Below are 18,895 nucleotides of genomic sequence, written 5' to 3'. Positions count from 1 at the left end.
CCCACTTACATTCTGTGACCGGTGGAATACAATTGTAATGAGGCATATGAAGGGATTACCTACTGTAAAGCAACATACAGATTACAGCTAAGTGAGATGAGGATTTTACCTAGAAATAATTGTTTTTTTATAGAATATGTGGGATAATGTAATGCACTGACCCTGTAATAAGGAACACACGCACATATCATTCCTGTAATCACAGGCATAATGAAAGTGCAAGGTACAGGGACAGATCTGCAGCAAGCCCCACATACCATGCGCTGCTTCTGGCTCTCCCGCCCTCTGCTGGTCGAGGCTGATAACTGCATGCTTGAGGCCAGACTGATTGCTACAGTATGTGATTATATTGCTAATACTAACCTTATGCAGATAGGAATAGGCTATACGTAATGTTTATCACACAAACGCTACAATATCAGATCCGTGCAGTCTATCTATTTATCTATCTATCTAAATATATAGATAGATAGTTGTAATGTGATATAGATTCAGTAGATATATAGATATCTAGATACGCAAGATCTTCACCATTTCACAGCATACACCAGTGTATATGCCTCACTGTTCTAGAATCACCAGTGTCTATGCCCTACTGTTCTAGAAGCACCAGTGTATATGCCGCACTGTTCTAGAATCACCAGTGTCTATACCCTACTCTTCTAGAAGCACCAGTGTATATGCCTCACTGTTCTAGAAGCACCAGTGTATATGCCTCACTGTTCTAGAAGCACCAGTGTCTATGCCTAACTGTTCTAGAAGCACCAGTGTATATGCCTCACTGTTCTAGAAGCACCAGTGTATATGCCTCACTGTTATAGAATCACCAGTGTCTATGCCCTACTGTTCTAGAAGCACCAGTGTATATGCCTCACTGTTCTAGAAGCACCAGTCTATATGCCTCACTGTTCTAGAAGCACCAGTGTATATGCCTCACTGTTCTAGAATCACCAGTGTCTATGCCTCACTGTTCTAGAAGCACCAGTGTATATGCCTCACTGTTCTAGAAGCACCACTGTATATGCCTCACTGTTCTAGAAGCACCAGTGTCTATGCCCTACTGTTCTAGAAGCACCAGTGTCTATACCTCACTGTTCTAGAATCACCAGTGTCTATGCCCTACTGTTCTAGAAGCACCAGTGTCTATGCCCTACTGTTCTAAAAGCACCAGTGTATATGCCCTACTGTTCTAGAATCACCAGTGTCTATACCTTACTGTTCTAGAAGCACCAGTGTCTATGCCCTACTGTTCTAGAATCACCAGTGTCTATGCCCCACTGTTCTAGAAGCACCAATATCTATACTCCACTGTTCTAGAATCACCATTGTCTATGCCCTACTGTTCCAGAATCACCAGTGTCTATGCCCTACTGTTCTAAAATCACCATTGTGTATGACACACTGTTCTAGATGCACAAGTGTCTATTCCCCACTGTTCTAGAACTTTAATAGTTTCTGTCCTGCTTGTCTAGAACCCCCAGTGTCTATGTCTCATGGTTCTAGAACCATGCAGAACTGTGCCCACTGCTTTCAAAACACCATTGTTTTTGTCCCACTGTTCTAGAACTACCTGTGTCTATATGAGTCTGTTTTCCTTAGCGCAATAATCAGAAAGTTCTGTAGGCAGCTGTGAGAAGACACCTGGAGCCTCCACCAAAAACTCCAAACAAATTCACATGCAAAAGAAAGGGGTTGTGCTCTCAAAGAGCGCCACCAGATGTTCACATCCACCAGAAATGTATATATCACTTGCCTTTTCCCCTTTCAATAAAGGTTTTCAAAATATAATCCTTGAAGTTCATATGCTGGGTCTGAAAACTTCAAAAAATAATGATAGTGCAATAACGTCTATACACCATAATTGTGATTACTGATTTTGATTTCACACTCACAATTTTGAATTTTTAAACTCGCATGTAAGTCCACCATATGTGGATATTGCAGAGTATCGCTCCCTTCCGTATATGAAGTTCATATGCTGGGTCTGAAAACTTCAAAAAATAATGATAGTGCAATAACGTGCAATAACGTCTATACACCATAGTTGTAATTGCTGATTTTGATTTCACACTCACAATTTTGAATTTTTAAACTCGCATGTAAGTCCACCATATGTGGATAGTGCAGAGTATCGCTCCCTTCTGTGTAGACTCTGTAAGATTTCAAAAAGACATATCCATAGTGCAATACTGCTGTATCATTTATAAAAATATTTTATTTGGACAATTACACTCACATTTCATATATAAAAAAATCGCATATCACCATATATATGGTTCAAGCCCATCTGCAGAATTCACCAGTCAGGATGTTCAAGTGATGATATAAGGAGACAGCCTGGTTACAGTCCCGGTAACTTGCAATCCAAGCTGCAACTCCTTACTTGTAGTCCTATCTGGAAACTCAGGTATGGGTCCAGTGACTTGTAGCCTTAGCGCTTTCGGACGTGTTGTCCTTCCTCAGAGGCATATGGTGGACTTACATGCGAGTTTAAAAATTCAAAATTGTGAGTGTGAAATCAAAATCAGTAATCACAATTATGGTGTATAGACGTTATTGCACTATCATTATTTTTTGAAGTTTTCAGACCCAGCATATGAACTTCAAGGATTATATTTTGAAAACCTTTATTGAAAGGGGAAAAGGAAAGTGATATATACATTTCTGGTGGATGTGAACATCTGGTGGCGCTATTTGAGAGCATAGCCGCTTTCTTCTACCTGTGTCTATAGTACACTGCTCTAGAACCACCAGTGTTTGTGTCCACTGGTCTAGAACTATCAGTTTTCGTGCCCCTGCTGTGCTAGAACCACCAGTGTTTGTGCCCCTGCTGTTCTAGAACCAACAGTGTTTGTGCTACACTGTTCCAGAACCACAAGTGTTTATACCCCACTGTTTTAGATCCCCCAGAGTATGTAGCCCATTGTTCTAGAACTACCAATGTCTATATCCCACTGTTCTATAACCATCAGTGTCTGGGTCCTACTGTTCTAGAACCACTATTGTTTTGCCTGCTGTTTTAGAACCACCAGAGTCTGTGGCCTGCGGTTCTAGAACTACAAATGTCTATATGCCACTGTTCTAGAATCATCAGTTTTTGTGGCCCACTGTTCTAGAACCACAAGTGTTTAAACCCCCCCAATTTTAGATCCACCAGAGTTTGTGGTCCACAGTTCTAGAACCACCAGTGTTTGTGCCCTGCTGTTTTAGATCCTCCACAGTCTGTGGCCTGCTGTTCTAGATCCACCAGAGTTTGTGGCCAGCTGTTCTAGAATCACCAATGTCTGTGTCCTATTGTTCTAGGACCATCGGTGTTAGTGTACCATTATTCTGGAACCCTATGGGCACAAATGCTAAAGTAATTCCCTGTTTTCCCAAATGGCCATTTCCATCTTCCTTTAATGTATCTGTAAGGAAACACACATGGTTCTAGGACTGTAGTTTGGGAAATGAGGGCCTTTGACTCTTGGAGCCTAAAGTAGATCCTGGTGCTGCTTGAGCCCCGAGCCAGCCCTGCCCCATGATCTGCCCCCAGCAGTGTAGCTGCTTTCTCCTTAATCACAGTGTGATGTCATGAAACCTCTCTGCGAGACTGCGCTGATTAATGCGATATGCGACTCATCTGCGGGGCATGTATTAAAGCCTGGGCAGCACTTCATTGCTATTACAACGCACATGCGCCTGAAACAACCACTTGGTGCAAGCCATGTCGCAGGCATCTTGCCAGTCGGAGATTGACGCGACTGTGGCAATAGTATATGAGATAACTGTATATGGGGGCTGGAGTGGGCGACAGGTAGTATATAGCGCAGGTGCTCCTGCAAGATCACAGTCCAGGTGTGGGAACTTCTGCAGCGGTTTCGGTGTCTGTGCATCTATAATGTTGACGAACCGTCTGCCACATCCCACGGAGACAGCGGACTCTGCCAGCTGATGATTTAAAAGTATTAATTATTTAGGAGGATATTAAAATATTAAAATTTTTAGCAGCTCAGCCGTACAATAGCATAATGCAGACCCGCTACTTATCCGGCCGCAGTTGTACCACTTAATCTTGGAATTAATTTACAATTCAAACCAGTTTTCAAAGGAAATACTGTTACCTTTTGAACTCGTTAAAGCTTTTCCCTTCCCAATAACGCAGAGATACTTGGTTTAACCTATTGTCGGTGATTTGTGGCTTTGTCGCTGGTTGTGTCAGTGGAGAGGTCTAATCCCTTCACGGTCAGAGGGATCCCTGGAGCTCAACGTGCAAAGTATCTGATACGGTTTCCTCCCAGGCCTCTTCCGTCGGTGCCAGGCTGGCCTTGCAGGTAAATGCCCCAGCTCTGCTGGATGCCCACCTGCTATAACCACATGTTCTGCGCGTTCTACAGGTGGCAGCGTAGGGCCTTTGTCACCTTCTGTGTGGGTTCCATACTTGTCCATGTCTATCAGTCACTGTAATATTCTGTCGGAGCTCCTGAGACCCCCATAGTTCTCATGAAGCGACAGTACTGGATATAAGCTGCTCTCGCCCTAATAAGATGTTCTGTGCACAGCATGGAAGGGGGAATGAGAGAGAAGATCACAGGAGGATGCATTACATATTCTGCCACTGCAGGACTGATAGAACTCTTCAGAAACATTACAAATCCCAGCTGCCAGATGTCCTTACAGCCAGGAGAAGAGGGGTCTCGCCAGACAGACCCCTGAGGTCCATTATGTCAGCTGTGGCAGCCCCTGTGAAGTGGTATTCAGTGATCAGGGAGGACCTCAGGCAAGTATTAGACGTAGAAGCTGAGCTGCAGTGTAAGAGAGCAGAGCTCTGGTCGGCAGAGGCCTCGGGAGACCCTCGGGGCTATAGAGATCCGTCTTATCTGCTACATTGCAACCAACTGAATGGGAAAACCTCACATCACCTTGTGCTCGGTGACAGGGAATTCCTGAGGTTCTCCCAGCACCTTACCCTGGTGGCACAGTGCTTAGTGGGGGGGTCTCTTGTTAGGGGCTGCAACACTGTGGCAAGGCATTATGGGACTTGTAGTTTCACAACAGCTGGAGGGCCATAGTTTGGACATGCCTGTTCTAGAAGGTGCTAAATAAGATGAATCCGATTACCGGTTGCTATGGGCAACGTCCTATCTTCCATAGAACTTCCCTCTTAGTACTATTACCCCCTAGAATTTGGGTGAATCTGAGAAGTCTGCCTGCACCTGGCCATACAGGATGGAAAGGGGCTGAATAATGTAATAGGTTGAGTACAGTAAGGGGGTCATTGTGTAATTGGGAACAAACGCAGACATCTGCTTGTCTAGGCAATGGTATTTGCAGGCAGGTACAATTACATGGTGATGGGGACTGCGGTAACTTGGGTGTAAGTGTATGTGATGTATAATGAACGTGCACATGCGCTACTGGCCACTGCACTTATTCCTCACTTTACATCAGTGGCAGACACTCTCCTGACAATGTGACCCATAGTTATACATCCCAGGGGCCTTACATGAGCCGAAGGGGCAGCCATGAAAAGGGGTGTGGCCGTATGGGAGCCACACCCCCTCTGCCCCCAGGTCCTCCCCTCATTGTGCAGACCGGCGGTGAGAGAGAGCGCTCCTCCTAACTCCGCCCTCCTTACCCCACGCGGGTCACTGTGCACTGTGAGTGGGGAGGCAGAACAGTGCCTGAAGAGTTTGGGGCAGGACAGGCCAACCGGTGGCTCTCCAGATGTTGTGAAACTACAAATCCCAGCATGCCTTGCCACAGTTTTAACACTCCCTTATAGCAAAACTGTGGCAAGACAAGATGGGATGTATTTGACAACATCTGGAGAGCCACAGGTTGGCCAGGCCTGGTTTGGGGATATGCAGAAATAAATGGAACATCGGACACTAAATGGCAATGCTGACGCTCACAACTGTCACCGCGAATGGGTTTATTATCACGGAAAAGCCCTGGGATAGTTTAGTAGATAGTCGTTAAGGTTGTTACTGGGCATTAAATACCCGTAGTAGTTATTACAGGACATCTTGTAGGGCATTGCTCTTCTGGACACGTCCACGGCGCATGGTTTCCAGATCTTTTCCAGAATCGCAAGTGAAAAAACTAGCTGCACCTTTTAAAATGTGTCAGCGAGTAGTGAATACACCTGTGCACCAGCAAGGAGAACTGGAAATCGTGCTCTGATAGGGTCCTGAGGTGTAGGGGTTCACTTACTATAGGCTAGGTTGGGAATGAGCCCAATGCAGGAGAATGCTGGGATCTGTGTAGAGGGTTCTGGGTAAGCGTGTAGTTATGCAGTATGTTTCTCTGTTCCGCTGCCCCATTTATCTACTGACATCATTCTATACATCTTGTTTCCGTGACCCCATTTCATAGTTACCCAAAAATATATAGCTAGGTACATGTGATACTTCTGTGCAATCAGCTTTGTATGTGAGCATAGAGAAATGCCGCGTATCCCCTAGTAATAAGTGATGACTATACAGTAACGGTCCAACCGTCCAGCCACCGGGTCATGGCCCTGTAGGTTACAGTAAAAGTAAGAATTTTGTTTATTTTACTAATAGTTCGGGCGCCAGATTTTTCATTATTAATCTTTTCTATTTAGATTCCATCATCAAGAAGTCTAATTATTTCTATCTGCATTATAAAGTATGGTCATGATGTCACCTTTCTGTGTTTCTCTTTTTAAATGTGTCCCTCTTCTGCTGTACAGACTCACGTCTTACCTATAGTACAGTAACACAGTGGCAAATGAAGGATTTTTAGAGGGGGGGGGGTTCCAAATGTAATCCAAAATCTCCCACTCTGCAGTAAGCACGGGAGTCTGGGGGAGGGTAACAACCCCGAATATTGGTCTTTTTATACACTGGATACTGTAGAATACAAAATTAATATTCAACAGTACAAATGGTCAGGAAAAGGTTAAACATGTCATAATAAATACACAAATATGATAGAACCAGTCCTGCACTTTCTAATCTCACAATCTCCTACTTCATGGTAAGGCTCCCGTCTCTTCCTACTGGTGGCTGCTCTCTGGTCCATTGCGATGTTTGAGGTCTCACATACAGTAATGGGGTAGAAGAAGCTGGTACACTGCATGCTGTGGTCTGTCCCTTACACTGCATGATGTTAAATACCAGTGCTTTTTCTGTCATAAATTAAAGCACTTGCCAAGAGGTGTGGGATTTCTGGGCAACCAGAAACCCCCCTACATTTGCCTATGTAATGGGACCCCCTTCTCTTCTACTTGTAATATTTCTTCCTATATAACCAAGTACCCTACGCACTAACCCTTCATACAGTAGCGGGATCCCCTCCTCTTCCTCTGCTAGTAATATCTCTTTCTATACCACCAAGTGTCCTACGCACTAACCCTTCATACAGTAACAGGATCCCCTCCTCTTCCTCTGCTAGTAATATCTCTTTCTATACCACCAAGTGTCCTACACACTAACCCATCATACAGTAACGGGATCCCCTCCTCTTCCTCTACTAGTAATATCTCTTCCTATACCACCAAGTGTCCTACGCACTAACCCATCATACAGTAACGGGATCCCCTCCTCTTCCTCTGCTAGTAATATCTCTTCCTATACCACCAAGTGTCCTACGTACTAACTCATCACACAGTAACGGGATCCCCTCCTCTTCCTCTGCTAGTAATATCTCTTCCTATACCACCAAGTGTCCTATGCACTAACCCTTCATACAGTAGCGGGATCCCCTCCTCTTCCTCTGCTAGTAATATCTCTTTCTATACCACCAAGTGTCCTACGCACTAACCCTTCATACAGTAACAGGATCCCCTCCTCTTCCTCTGCTAGTAATATCTCTTTCTATACCACCAAGTGTCCTACACACTAACCCATCATACAGTAACGGGATCCCCTCCTCTTCCTCTACTAGTAATATCTCTTCCTATACCACCAAGTGTCCTACGCACTAACCCATCATACAGTAACGGGATCCCCTCCTCTTCCTCTGCTAGGATTATCTCTTCCTATACCACCAAGTGTCCTACGTACTAACCCATCACACAGTAACGGGATCCCCTCCTCTTCCTCTGCTAGTAATATCTCTTCCTATACCACCAAGTGTCCTACGTACTAACCCATCACACAGTAACGGGATCCCCTCCTCTTCCGCTGCTAGTAATATCTCTTCCTATACCACCCAGTGTCCTACGCACTAACCCATCATACAGTAACGGGATCCCCTCCTCTTCCTCTGCTAGTGATATCTCTTCCTATACCACCAAATGTCCTACGCACTAACCCTTCATACAGTAACGGGATCCCCTCCTCTTCCTCTGCTAGTGATATCTCTTCCTATACCACCAAGTGTCCTACGCACTAACCCATCATACAGTAACGGGATCCCCTCCTCTTCCTCTACTAGTAATATCTCTTCCTATACCACCAAGTGTCCTACGCACTAACCCATCATACAGTAACGGGATCCCCTCCTCTTCCTCTGCTAGTAATATCTCTTCCTATACCACCAAGTGTCCTACGCACTAACCCATCATACAGTAACGGGATCCCCTCCCCTTCCTCTGCTAGTAATATCTCTTCCTATACCACCAAGTGTCCTACGCACTAACCCATCATACAGTAACGGGATCCCCTCCCCTTCCTCAGCTAGTAATATCTCTTCCTATACCACCAAGTGTCCTACGCACTAACCCATCATACAGTAACGGGATCCCCTCCTCTTCCTCTGCTAGTAATATCTCTTCCTATACCACCAAGTGTCCTACACATTAACCCTTCATACAGTAACGGGATCCCTCCTCTTCCTCTGCTAGTAATATCTCTTCCTATACCACCAAGTGTCCTACGCACTAACCCTTCATACAGTAACGGGATCCCCTCCTCTTCCTCTGCTAGTAATATCTCTTCCTATACCACCAAGTGTCCTACACACTAACCCTTCATACAGTAATGGGATCCCTCCTCTTCCTCTGCTAGTAATATCTCTTCCTATACCACCAAGTGTCCTACGTACTAACCCTTCATACAGTAACGGGATCCCCTCCTCTTCCTCTGCTAGTAATATCTCTTCCTATACCACCAAGTGTCCTACGCACTAACCCATCATGCAGTAACGGGATCCCCTCCTCTTCCTCTGCTAGTAATATCTCTTCCTATACCACCAAGTGTCCTACGCACTAACCCATCATACAGTAACGGGATCCCCTCCTCTTCCTCTGCTAGTAATATCTCTTCCTATACCACCAAGTGTCCTACGCACTAACCCTTCATACAGTAACGGGATCCCCTCCTCTTCCTCTGCTAGTGATATCTCTTCCTATACCACCAAGTGTCCTGAACACAAACCCATCATACAGTAACGGGATCCCCTCCTCTTCCTCTGCTAGTAATATCTCTTCCTATACCACCAAGTGTCCTACGCACTAACCCTTCATACAGTAACGGGATCCCCTCCTCTTCCTCTACTAGTGATATCTCTTCCTATACCACCAAGTGTCCTACGCACTAACCCATCATACAGTAACGGGATCCCCTCCTCTTCCTCTACTAGTAATATCTCTTCCTATACCACCAAGTGTCCTACGCACTAACCCATCATACAGTAACGGGATCCCTCCACTTCCTCTACTAGTGATATCTCTTCCTATACCACCAAGTGTTCTACACACTAACCCTTCCTACAGTAACGGGATCCCCTCCTCTTCCCCTGCTAGTAATATCTCTTCCTCTACCACCAAGTGTCCTACGCACTAACCCATCATACAGTAACGGGATCCCCTCCTCTTCCTCTGCTAGCAATATCTCTTCCTATACCACCAAGTGTCCTACGTACTAACTCATCACACAGTAACGGGATCCCCTCCTCTTCCTCTGCTAGTAATATCTCTTCCTATACCACCAAGTGTCCTATGCACTAACCCTTCATACAGTAGCGGGATCCCCTCCTCTTCCTCTGCTAGTAATATCTCTTTCTATACCACCAAGTGTCCTACGCACTAACCCTTCATACAGTAACAGGATCCCCTCCTCTTCCTCTGCTAGTAATATCTCTTTCTATACCACCAAGTGTCCTACACACTAACCCATCATACAGTAACGGGATCCCCTCCTCTTCCTCTACTAGTAATATCTCTTCCTATACCACCAAGTGTCCTACGCACTAACCCATCATACAGTAACGGGATCCCCTCCTCTTCCTCTGCTAGTAATATCTCTTCCTATACCACCAAGTGTCCTACGTACTAACCCATCACACAGTAACGGGATCCCCTCCTCTTCCTCTGCTAGTAATATCTCTTCCTATACCACCAAGTGTCCTACGCACTAACCCATCATACAGTAACGGGATCCCCTCCTCTTCCTCTGCTAGTAATATCTCTTCCTATACCACCAAGTGTCCTACGCACTAACCCATCATACAGTAACGGGATCCCCTCCCCTTCCTCTGCTAGTAATATCTCTTCCTATACCACCAAGTGTCCTACGCACTAACCCATCATACAGTAACGGGATCCCCTCCCCTTCCTCTGCTAGTAATATCTCTTCCTATACCACCAAGTGTCCTACGCACTAACCCATCATACAGTAACGGGATCCCCTCCTCTTCCTCTGCTAGTAATATCTCTTCCTATACCACCAAGTGTCCTACACATTAACCCTTCATACAGTAACGGGATCCCTCCTCTTCCTCTGCTAGTAATATCTCTTCCTATACCACCAAGTGTCCTACGCACTAACCCTTCATACAGTAATGGGATCCCTCCTCTTCCTCTGCTAGTAATATCTCTTCCTATACCACCAAGTGTCCTACGTACTAACCCTTCATACAGTAACGGGATCCCCTCCTCTTCCTCTGCTAGTAATATCTCTTCCTATACCACCAAGTGTCCTACGCACTAACCCATCATGCAGTAACGGGATCCCCTCCTCTTCCTCTGCTAGTAATATCTCTTCCTATACCACCAAGTGTCCTACGCACTAACCCATCATACAGTAACGGGATCCCCTCCTCTTCCTCTGCTAGTAATATCTCTTCCTATACCACCAAGTGTCCTACGCACTAACCCTTCATACAGTAACGGGATCCCCTCCTCTTCCTCTGCTAGTGATATCTCTTCCTATACCACCAAGTGTCCTGAACACAAACCCATCATACAGTAACGGGATCCCCTCCTCTTCCTCTGCTAGTAATATCTCTTCCTATACCACCAAGTGTCCTACGCACTAACCCTTCATACAGTAACGGGATCCCCTCCTCTTCCTCTACTAGTGATATCTCTTCCTATACCACCAAGTGTCCTACGCACTAACCCATCATACAGTAACGGGATCCCCTCCTCTTCCTCTACTAGTAATATCTCTTCCTATACCACCAAGTGTCCTACGCACTAACCCATCATACAGTAACGGGATCCCTCCACTTCCTCTACTAGTGATATCTCTTCCTATACCACCAAGTGTTCTACACACTAACCCTTCCTACAGTAACGGGATCCCCTCCTCTTCCCCTGCTAGTAATATCTCTTCCTCTACCACCAAGTGTCCTACGCACTAACCCATCATACAGTAACGGGATCCCCTCCTCTTCCTCTGCTAGTAATATCTCTTCCTATACCACCAAGTGTCCTACACACTAACCCATCATACAGTAACGGGATCCCCTCCTCTTCCTCTACTAGTAATATCTCTTCCTATACCACCAAGTGTCCTACGCACTAACCCATCATACAGTAACGGGATCCCCCTCCTCTTCCTCTGCTAGTAATATCTCTTCCTATACCACCAAGTGTCCTACGCACTAACCCGTCATACAGTAACGGGATCCCCTCCTCTTCCTCTGCTAGTAATATCTCTTCCTATAACACCAAGTGTCCTACGCACTAACCCTTCATACAGTAACGGGATCCCCTCCTCTTCCTCTGCTTCTTTTAATATCTCTTCCTTACCACCAAGGGCCTAATTTATCAACGAGTGATAAAACTCGTGAATGATAAAGCTTACTGCATATGATAAATGGTGCTCCAGATAATCAGCCCCCAACTGGCATTTTGACATTTAAAGACATGGCGGTTGGGAGTTGGACACCTGACAGTTAGGTGCCGATTAGCTGGATCTCTATTCCTCGCCATTTCATATACAGTACACAGCTAATGTTATTTCTGATAAATGTGGCCCCAAGTATCCTACACGCTAACCCTTCATATCACCGGACACTGGAACTCTAAGGCTTCATTCCTCACATCCCAATAGGTGTGACCTCTGTATTACACATGTTGGTCTGACCTTCCCCTGTAACCCTTACGTTATACCACTTATTACTGAGCTAAGCAGGACAGAAACCTGGCAATGAGCTCTGGGGTTTCCATTATTTACAGCCCTACATCGTACCTAACACCATGCACTATCGGGCTCTGGGCCCTGCTGGGTTGGAGTCTAATGCTAACCATACACTAGTGCCTATTGGCCACTTCTCCCCTGACTCCGACGGAGAGGGCCGAGAAATAGTCAGATCGCATGTGTTTGACATAAGATCTGACCCGATACGCTGTCCCATCTGCATCGGATCAGAGTCCGAGATGGGACCTGCTGCACTTCCAACCTCTGTCTTGGACAGCCAGGACATGTGGCTTCCCAGGGTTCCAAAAGCAAAATGTACCCAATTCATCAAGGGTCCAGGTGATGCTGGACAGTGTCATTAATCACAACAAAGTTGCATTCACTATTTACAAGGAAATAAGGTGCAAATACAGAATATAAGTGATTGTAAAGTGCAAATCTACAGAAACATCAGTCGCCTTTCTCTTGAATAGGTGAAACGGACAACTGCCAATGTTAAGCTGGCCATACATCTACAGATTAATTGTCGGATCTGGCTGGATGAGAGCAAATGACAGTTGACCATTTGCTTGGAAATGCTGGATATTATGCTCCAGATATTACCAGGCTTTTTTTCCAACCAGCCAGATCTGACAGTAAATCTGTAGATGTATGGCCAGCTTAACTGTAATAATGTCAATAAATCAGCATCAGTTTTTCTATACTATTAATATAAATGAGATGCTCTTACTGATAGGCCGACACTGACCTGATATCTGACTGACTGACATGGCAGATAACTGCTGTTACTGATAGTCCGTCACTGACCTGATATCTGACTGACTGACATGGCAGATAACACTGCTCTTACTTATAGGCCCCTCACTGACCTGATATCTGACTGACTGACATGGCAGATAACACTGCTCGTACTGAAAGGCCGACACTGACCTGATATCTGACTGACTGACATGGCAGATAACTGCTCTTACTGATAGGCCAACACTGACCTGATATCTGACTGACTGACATGACAGAGAACACTGCTCTTACTGATAGGCTGTCACTGACCTGATATCTGACTGACTGACATGGCAGATAACTGCTCTTACTGATAGTCCCCTCACTGACCTGATATCTGACTGACTGACATGGCAGATAACTGCTGTTACTGATAGGCCGTCACTGACCTGATATCTGACTGACTGACATGGCAGATAACACTGCTCGTACTGAAAGGCCGACACTGACCTGATATCTGACTGACATGGCAGAGAACACTGCTCTTACTGATAGGCCCCTCACTGACCTGATATCTGACTGACATGGCAGATAACACTGCTCTTACTGATAGTCCGTGACTGACCTGATATCTGACTGACTGACATGGCAGATAACACTGCTCTTACTGATAGGCCGTCACTGACCTGATATCTGACTGACTGACATGGCAGATAACACTGCTCTTACTGATAGGCCGTGACTGACCTGATATCTGACTGACTGACATGGCAGATAACACTGCTCTTACTGATAGGCCGTCACTGACCTGATATCTGACTGACTGACATGGCAGATAACTGCTGTTACTGATAGGCCGTCACTGACCTGATATCTGACTGACTGACATGGCACATAACTCCTCTTACTGATAGTCCATGACTGACCTGATATCTGACTGACATGGCAGATAACACTGCTCTTACTGATAGGCCGTGACTGACCTGATATCTGACTGACTGACATGGCAGATAACACTGCTCTTACTGATAGGCCGTCACTGACCTGATATCTGACTGACATGGCACATAACTGCTGTTACTGATAGGCCGTCACTGACCTGATATCTGACTGACATGGCAGATAACTGCTCTTACTGATAGTCTGTGACTGACCTGATATCTGACTGACTGACATGGCAGATAACACTGCTCTTACTGATAGGCCGTCACTGACCTGATATCTGACTGACTGACATGGCAGAGAACACTGCTCTTACTGATAGGCCGTCACTGACCTGATATCTGACTGACTGACATGGCAGATAACTGCTCTTACTGATAGGCCGTCACTGACCTGATATCTGACTGACATGGCAGATAACACTGCTCGTACTGAAAGGCCGTCACTGACCTGATATCTGACTGACTGACATGGCAGATAACTGCTCTTACTGATAGGCCATCACTGACCTGATATCTGACTGACATGGCAGATAACACTGCTCTTACTGATAGTCCGTGACTGACCTGATATCTGACTGACTGACATGACAGATAACACTGCTCTGTCTGACTGTCCATTCTCATTTCCTGGCCTTCGGATCTCTCTGTACACCTGATTCGTAGTGATCTGGTAGGGGCATCTAGATCCTCAGGCTGAGATTCCAGTCCCTGGTGGGCACATGCGCCCCAGCACATCCTCAGTAACTTTGACCACTGCATGTATTTCAGGATGTCAAATCTGCGCTTCATTAGGAGAGGTGTCCCTTGATCTTACACTTAAAGAGTTTCTTTTCTCTCTCTCTACACAGGTGAGGAAGGTCCCAGGAGGTGGCAGGTGGTCCATACCAAATTCCAGACGCTGCTTTCAGTAACGGATTATCCAGGTACGTAGTGATGAGTTGTTGTGTAGAGGGTTTGTACGTTCCGATCCGCTGTCACCTAGCAACTGCCTCCCGTGTGTGTGCGTGATTCCCATGCAGCACCATAAAATAAAGTGATCCAGGCTGTTTGAAAAGTGACAGTTGGGGGCTTACTGGTTGGTGGTTTATCACGCTTCACTTTATCGCTTTTTAAGGCTTAGTACATCTTGCCCGATGTTTCTTCCTTAAATACGTTTCACGTTTATCCTCCCGACTACTTATGATTACGAGACCAGTGATTGTATCTGTAGGATTGGTACCGCCATTTCCACAGAGAGGGACCGCAGCGGAACACCATGTCTACCTATTGTACCCATTATGTCTGGTCTGGGGGAGATTGTAAACTGCTGTAAGCGTCCGACTCTACCACCTCTGACCGGATAAACCAAACTCTACTGACCAGTTATAACTGTACTAACCATTTTTTTAAATTATTATTATTATTATAATTTTATTTATAGGGCGCCACAAGTGTTTCGCAGCGCCGTACAAAGGAACAGTACAGGGAGACAAAGCTTGGCATAACATTGAATAAATAACAAAAATAGAATACAAATAGAGCGCCACAGTTCAATACACATTACAGCTTAAATATAAATAGTGAGGACTCAATCAACATACAACTAGAGGCTTGAGGCCAATGATGGAGATGAGTATGCAGACAAAGATGGTCACTGAGTGTTTGAGTATAGGAGAGCTGTGAGTGACATGTGAAGAGAAGTGGGCTTTGACAACAGGAGGGAAGAGGGCCCTGCTCGGAGGAGCTTACAATCTAGTAGGAAGGGAAGACAGACAGATTACATGAGGTGCAAGCAAGTGGGTGGTGGCTAGATAGCAGGATGTAAACAGGCAAGGGGTCGGAGAACCAGCTGGTTTATGCAGTGGAAGGGTACGCTTTGATGAATAGGTGAGTTTTCAGTGCCCGTTTGAAGCTTTGGAAGGTCGGGGAGAGTCTAATGGAGCGAGTGAGTGCGTTCCACTGAAGGGGTGCAGCACAGGCAAAGTCCTGTACTCTAGCATGGGAAGCAGTGATCAGGGTGGAGGAGAGACGACAGTCGTCAGCTGACCGTAGAGGGCAGTAGGGTGTATGAATGGAGATGAGGTTAGAGATATATGGAGCAATGGAATTAGAGATGGCCCTGTATGTGAGTGTGAGGTGTTTGAAGAGGATTCTGTAGGGGAATGGAAGCCAGTGCAGATTTTGTTGAAGGGGAGTGGCAGAATTAGAGCGGCGGGAGAGGAAGATAAGCCTGGCTGCAGCATTGAGGACAGATTGGAGAGGAGCCAGTTGGGATTGAGCGAGGCCGGTGAGGAGGACATTGCAGTAGTCGAGCTGTGAGATGACCAATGAGTGAATGATCAGCTTAGTTGCCCTCTGTGAGAGAAAGGGCCTGATGCAAGCAATGTTGCGTAACTGGAACCGGCAAGAATGGGCCAGGGCTTGGATATGGGGTGCAAAGGAGATGGAGGAGTCGAGAGTGACACCCAGGCAGCGGAGTTTGGGAACGGGGGAGATGATGGTGTTGTTAACAGTGATAGAGATATTAGTAGGGGGCATAACCATTATAAGAACCAGGCAATAATAGGATTGTTAGTGCTACCATCTGGCAATTGGACTTAGGGGACGCTGAGTGAGCCGGGCCGCCGTCCGCTGCTTTCTACAACCTGATCTGGCGTAACTGTAAGGCGATGAGTGCCGGGACTACAATAGTCTATACAGTACGGGGCGGAGGCGTCGCAGCCAGCGAGGGCTCAGCTATTGCATTGTTGAGCCATCTGGGAAGGAACGGGTCATACAGAAGTTGATTATGCTGCATAAATATATAAATACTGCTGAAAAGTGAACAATCGGGGACTTGTTGGTGCGATGGATGTAAAGCTGGGTTGATAGATGGCTCAGACTGGCAGACACACATTCTGTTTCATCTCACGAGGAGCGGAAGTGCTGGGAACAGTCCTAATCCCACAGTTATTCTGCAAATAAAGGCTTGATTCTGTTGCCGTGGCTAAATGCTGAATATATTGCATTCGGTGTTTCTACACATATTACCAGATTGGTTACTGTATAGAGGATTACATGGTTCCGTGACTTTGTGTGGGAGACAGACCGCCCCCCCCCCCCCCCCCCCCCCCCATTGCACCTCATACACGTTATACCGTTCCCGTGTGTTTCCAATGATCTCTGGCCTCCAAATTATTTGCAGGTGAAGTTGGGCTCGCTCACACTTTACCGTTGTTTGGCAAGCAGCGGCGTTGCGCGATTGGAAGGAGGCACATGTTCCCAGAAATGGGAATTACCCCTATATTTTTGGGAGTGGAGAACAAGGTATCTGCGTTTCACCTGGCACTGGAAGTTGTGGCCTCCCAGCCCTGTCGGTCAGCAGAGGAAGCTGGAGCTTCCATTTGCGTGGAACATCGTAACCAATGGTCGCGACGTTGGATCCCAGCTTCAACGTTGGTGCTGGGATCACAGTTACATGCAGGTGGTGTCGGTTATAATGGGTCCTCTCCTGTATATCACTCCTGCAGATCGGACAAATATACAATACAGCCTGCATGCTGCCCTGCATTTTACACATGCGCGATGCCATCCTGCTTCTTTTTTATCGCTGATGGTACACAAGGTGATTCACAGGAAACCGGCGTTTGGGGGTGGTTGCCGGCCATTTTCTGGGAGTGTCAGGTAATACGCAACGTGTCCAGGCATTTTAAGGGAAGTTGCGTGAAGCCGGCTCCGCCCCCGATCAGCCTGATTGTATCGCAGCCGCTGAGTAAGTCCTGGGCTACGCACAGACTGCACACACTGGGGAATCATTACATGGTGAGCGGCTGTTATCTGGGAGTGTCAGGTAATACGCAGACGTAGCCAGGTGTGTGAGGGGAAGTCATGTGATGTCAGCTCCGCCCCCGATCAGCCTGATCCTATCACAGCTGCTGAGTAAGTCCTGGGCTACGCACACACTGCACACACTGGGGAATCATTACATGGTGAGCGGCTGTTATCTGGGAGTGTCAGGGAATACGCGGACTGATTTTTTTGGGGCGCATTTATGTGGACGTGCAGACATGGGGTGGCACGGCGAACTATATGTTTGCCATCCTGATCGCACCTGGCAGTGCAGGTGGTGGGCATGGGGTGGCGGCAGGGGGCACAGCCCATGAAAACGCCCAGCATTACCATTCAAATGGGCCGGTGGCGCCGGTGCGGGGGATGGGCAGCTGAGGTGTCTCAGATCTGCGAGTGCTGGAGAAATCATACATACTGATACTTACCTACAGTATCATGACCAGAAGCACCTGCCCTGCTCTCCAGTAGTATCTTGGTTTGGGTACGAAGGAAATTATATTTACGATGCCTTTTGGCGTGGATCGGTCCTCTTCTTCTGCCCCGTACTTGGCAAAAAAATGCGTACCCGTGCCAGCACAAATGGTGAGAAGCGCTGAATGTAGTTACATCTGTCTGTCTATCTGTATCTTCCTCGCATCTCTCTATTTATCTATCTCTCAATCTATAATCTAATATCTATATCTTAAGGCATACACTAGGCAATTTACCTGCAATTTGGGCTTCTTTTCCTGTGGTTTGGTGATCAGTGGCAGAAGAAGAGTACAAAGTGCGGGTGACTGACAGCAGGTCCAGTGCCGGAGCCTGCGGGTCACAGTGGCTGTGCAGTCCCTTGGATTGCTGCTGAGCCGGGCAGGGAATGCATGCAGAGGTGGGGGAACTCATCTCTCTATGCCACCTAATTACCCCCCTCCCATCCCCCCATTAGGCAGAGACAGGGCCAGTGGTAGGGTATTTGGCATCCCCCTGCAAGCTACAATACTTTTCTGTGAGAATTACTGTACAGGGCCAATGTGGAGGTTAAAATGTTCCACCTCACCATTAGAGGTGGTGGCACTCAGTTACACCCCGTCCCCCTCACTTCAACCCCTGTATCTATCTGTCTATTAT

At 46.5% G+C, this 18,895-nt stretch overlaps 1 protein-coding gene across 11 annotated transcripts in view; it reads left to right on the top strand.

Annotated features, from left to right (window-relative positions):
• Nucleotides 1–18,895, top strand: part of ZBTB20 (zinc finger and BTB domain containing 20) — a 759,091-nt gene that overhangs the window by 646,111 nt on the left and 94,085 nt on the right. For all 11 annotated transcript variants that reach the window (XM_083171555.1, XM_083171553.1, XM_083171550.1 and 8 more), the window contains one exon: nt 14,830–14,904. The gene's annotated coding sequence lies outside the window, so the exon portion shown is untranslated. The remainder of the gene's footprint in view (nt 1–14,829; nt 14,905–18,895) is intronic.

This window comes from Crinia signifera, chromosome 2 (assembly GCF_055691185.1).
Source record: "Crinia signifera chromosome 2, ASM5569118v1, whole genome shotgun sequence".
Lineage (NCBI taxonomy): Eukaryota > Metazoa > Chordata > Amphibia > Anura > Myobatrachidae > Crinia > Crinia signifera.
Note: the sequence above shows the minus strand (reverse complement) of the source record. Positions and strands in the feature narration are given on the sequence as shown.